Source organism: Dipteris shenzhenensis, chromosome 21 (assembly GCF_047967505.1).
Source record: "Dipteris shenzhenensis isolate YYH24624 ecotype China chromosome 21, Dip_SZ_1.0, whole genome shotgun sequence".
Lineage (NCBI taxonomy): Eukaryota > Viridiplantae > Streptophyta > Polypodiopsida > Gleicheniales > Dipteridaceae > Dipteris > Dipteris shenzhenensis.
Window position 1 is genome coordinate 34,668,806 of NC_141616.1, and position 4,858 is coordinate 34,673,663.

Sequence of the window (4,858 nt, forward strand, 5' to 3'; positions counted from 1 at the left end):
AGAGATGGGCTATCGTCTCTGGGATCTAGAAGCAAAGAAGATCATACACAGCCATGATGTAGCCTTCAATGAGAAGAAGATGCATAAGGCACCCATGAGGGATGTAGAAATGAGGAGAATCACTTTCCAAGACATGAACCCACTTGCATATGTTGATAGACAGCAAGCTGTCCATGCATCAAATGTGCAAGAAATGGTACCACCAAGTACTCCCGCAGGTATACAATCAAGGGTAGATGATGGATCATCTATTGGTGGAAATGATGAGCCAAATGTGGCTGATATGCAGGTGGGACAACAAGCTGAAATGCCCTTGAGAAGATCATCTAGAGTGTCTAGACCACCTGATAGGTTTGTTCCAGGGGTAGACTATGTGATGCTTACTGATTGTGGGGAGCCTTCTTGCTACAGAGAGGCTATGATGTGCGAGGATCAACGCAAGTGGGAGTATGCTATGCAATCAAAGATGAGTTCACTCATGAAGAATAAGACTTGGGACTTGGTTTCTTTGCCACATGGAAAGAAACCATTGCCATGTAAATGGGTCTACAAGATGAAGGTCATAGGTGATGATGTGCCTAGGTATAAGGCTCGTTTGGTCGCTAAAGGGTTCAAGAGAAGGGTGTGGACTTTGATGAGATATTCTCTCCTATTGTGAAGATGACCACACTTAGATGCATGCTTGGACTACTGGTAGCAGAGGATATGGAGCTTATGCAGATGGATGTCAAGACAGCTTTCTTGCATGGGGATCTGCATGAGGAAATTTACATGGTGCAGCCGCAAGGCTTTGAAGAAAAGGGTAAAGATCATTTAGTTTGCAAGCTGAAGAAGAGTCTCTATGCTCTTAAGCAAATGCCTAGAGAATGGTATCAGAAGTTTGATGCATTCATTTGGTCCTAGGGTTTTAGAAGGAGTGAAATTGATCACTGCCTCTACAATTAAAGGGCTAAGGATAATAGCCTGATACTCCTGGCACTATATGTGCAACGTTTCAATATGGAGGGATGGAGGGGGAGAAGTCACTGAGTACTCCATTGCCTCCATATGTGAAGCTGAGTCATACAGATAGTCCCAAATCAGATGAGGAGAGGGCCATGATGGCCAAGGTTCCTTATGCATCAGCGGTTGGGAGTCTTATGTATGCTATGATAGCTACTAGACTAGACACTGCATTTGCAGTGGGAGTTGTTAGGGAGTTAAGTGCATCATGAGGTACATGAAGGGTACCAAGTATATGTGCATCTGCTTTGGTAGAGGAGACATGCGTGTACTTGGGTACATAGATTCAGACTATGCAGGGCATGTGGATAGTAGGAGATCCACTTCTACTTAAGTGTTCACCTTTGCAGGGGGTGCAGTGTCGTGGATGTCTCACGCACAGAAGTGCATTGCTTTGTATACCATAGAGGTAGAGTATGTTGTAGCCACAGAGGGTTGCAAGGAGGCTATATGGCTTGATCGGCTAGTGGGAGATTTGGGGATTCATACAAGTGTACTGACATTGCATAGTGATTCCATGTGTGCTATTCAGCTAGCACGGAATCTGGTCTTCAATGCAAAGACCAAACACATTGAGGTCAGGTACCATTTCATCAGGCAGGTACTTGAGGACAAGCGCATAGAGCTTGTCAAGATTCATATAGATGATAACCCTGCAGATATGCTGATGAAGAGTCTACCTAGTCAACGGTTTGAGTATTGTCGTGTATTGATGGGCTGGATAGTATGCTCATTGGTTGTTCTCCCTTAAAAGCACATTGTCCTTTAAGTGGAAGGTTGTGGGGGTTAAAGGTCACTGTGCCTTTACCCCAATTATGTACAATACTAAAACACATATATAAATGAATGAAAAAGAAGATTAGGGTGTTTTGCACCCACCAAAAACTTGTGTGGCTCTCTGTTTCTCTCTCTCCCTCTTCCGTTCTGCTTCCGTTGAGAGCACTCTCACACCTATCCATAGGTAACCTCTTCTCTCTTGTTTGAGACTCGCACTCATCTCTCTTGTGAGAGTTGTGTGATGTAGTCTTTTTTTTAATATTAATGTTTGTTTGTTTTGTGTTTGAGACTGGCACTCATTTCTCTTGCAAGAGTTGTGTGTTGTAGTTTCAATTTTAATATTAAAATTTGTTTTTTATTTGAGGTTGACACTCATCTCTCTTGAGAGAGATGTTGTTTTATATATTAATTTTTGTTTTATTTTGTGTTTGAGACTAGCATTCATCTCTCTTGCAAGAGCTATGTGTTGCAGTTTCAAGTTCAATATTAAAATTTGTTTTTTATCTAAGGCTAGTACTCATCTCTCTTGAGAGAGTTGTGTGCTTGTGTATCAGTTTTGATATTCATTTTTGTTTTAGGATTGTTTAGAATGGCACTCATCTCTCTATTAAAATTTCAAGAGTTGTGTAATGCAGTCAATTTAGAGATGTTTTCATAGACAATCATTCTGGCACTCATCTCTCTCTTGAGAGTTTTGTGATGCAGGCAAAGTTTAACACCATGCAATGTGCTCATAGGCACTTAGTCTGGCACTCAATTGTCCCTTGTTGATAGTTGTGTGTTGCAGTCAAAGTCTAGTGTAAGATGTGGAAAAATGGTTAGTCAGTGTTACACTCTCATGAATGATAAGATCTCGTTTTTTTTTGGGTGATTTGATTTATTGTTACATGAGTTGAGTTGGGTTTAGAGGTTGTACCTAGGTCATTTTTAGAATTGCTTGCATTGTTAATTGTCATTGTTTGCATTGTTTTTATCATACTTGGCACTAAATTCTTTTTTGAATTGTGTGTTGCAGCTTGTTATACTAGATGGCTCATGCGGGTGAGAAGAGAAAGGCTCGACATCCTGATCTCAATCGAGCTCAAAAGAAGGTGCTAAAAGAAGGAGCTCAATTGAGCTCAGAAGAAGGTGCTAAAAGAAGGAGCTCAGAAGAAGGTGCTAAAAAATGAGAATGTGCAATTCTTAATGAATGTCGATCAGCACATCATTGAGACTGCTTTCAACAATGGTGAAACTAGCATGAAAAATCTTGGTAGGACCATGGCAGCAGCAGGAGTGAGGGCCCTGGATGAAATCTTTCCAAATATTTTTCCAATAGAGTCTATAGAACAATTCATACACTAATTTACCTTAGAGAGTCGACGATGTCTTGGTCAAATAGATCGAGACATCACCTCTTGTGACACAAAGTGGGAGGGTTCCACTATAGAAGCTAGAGTTGCATATATAAAGAACGCGTGGAAAGGCTTCAAAGGAAAAGGAGTGACCTCATCCTCCATTCCATTAATGCACTCATGCCCCCAAGTATCATTACTATTGCATCCCCCATAGCCACAAGCAGCGCTATAGCCACGCCACCCACAAGCACCACTGTAGCCATGCCACCCACAAGCACCAATGCATCCACCACAACCCATCTTCCCATGTATCCTTTTCCTCAAAGTTCTTCATTTATGCAGTCCCTTGTATCCGACTCCATCATATCCATACTCACAAGAGATTCCGTCACTTGTTGCACATCTCCCATCACATTCACATCCCAATTTTCCAACTTCTTTTGCACGTCCATTTGTGCCTCCTACCGCATGCGCTGATCAATTTCCCTCTCCTTCATACTTGCCTAGACCAAGAATAACTCTAGTACCAACACACCAAGATAACCCTGCCACACATGTTGATAGATTTTCCTCTCCATCATACTTGCCTTTATGCTCACTGCCACCAGCACCACCAACAACACTAACACCACATGGCCATGATGAACGTGCATAGGTGGCAATGCCTTAGTGATCCACATTACTTTAATGATGAGATATTTGATTCATACCCAATGTAGCTATGGGCACAGGAATCTGTGGATATGTCAGTACGTGCAATATTCTCATCAACACATTTGATCCACATATGATTTATGCCTGCAAGGTGTTGAAACACTCTAAGTAAGTAGAAGATTTGAAGGCAAAAGCCTTGGAGGAAGCCATATGACTAGGCAATGTCGTACATCCAAGCATCATCTGAGCTATAGGTCTAATATATGTTGATAATCCAATGATAATATCTTTGTTTTGGAATGGAAATCATTTGGAAAGATGGATGACCTATCTTGGACATGAAGAAAAGCAACCATCTTTGGTGGGACACAAAGATAATGCGAAAATGCATGCTAGAGCTCCACAGGTCCATCAACATATTTTTTATATTTAAGTGCACTTGTATGCACTGTTCATTACATGCACCAAAACAATGTCCTGCATAAGGATTTGCATGCGCAAAACATTATTCTACATTTCTCCGAGTCATCCAAAGAAGTGTATGTGGGCATTTGTGATTGGGAAATGCTGACACCAACAAGCACTAACAAGCATTATCCAGCATTACAGAGTAATAGTCCCACCACTATGCAGACCTCCCATTAGAGATTCCATCATATAGCTCTGGAGTGCATTTGCAAGAACCCCCCACCTTTCGACATTGCACAAGATGTGTATGCAATGTCCCACCATATTTTGAAGATTATGGACATTTGCATACCATCTACTTTTTTTGGAGCCGTTGAAGTTTTAATCGAGCGACTATGACAACTTTTAGTCCAAGGAAAGTTTGCACGACCAAACAATCATCCAAGAACTGTAGAATTTTGTGGTGTTTTTGGTATTGTTGCAAGATGTGGCATACAAATCAGTCCCCACCAAGGACTTAGACCAACAAATGACTGAGTCTCTTATACAATTTGTAACAACTATTTTGGGACATGATTACTCGTAACATGATTATTTTTGTATATCAGTGAGTCCCAAGCCCATGATTCAATGTGATATTATTTAAATATTGTTTGTAAATTTGAAATTCAAGCTGGTAA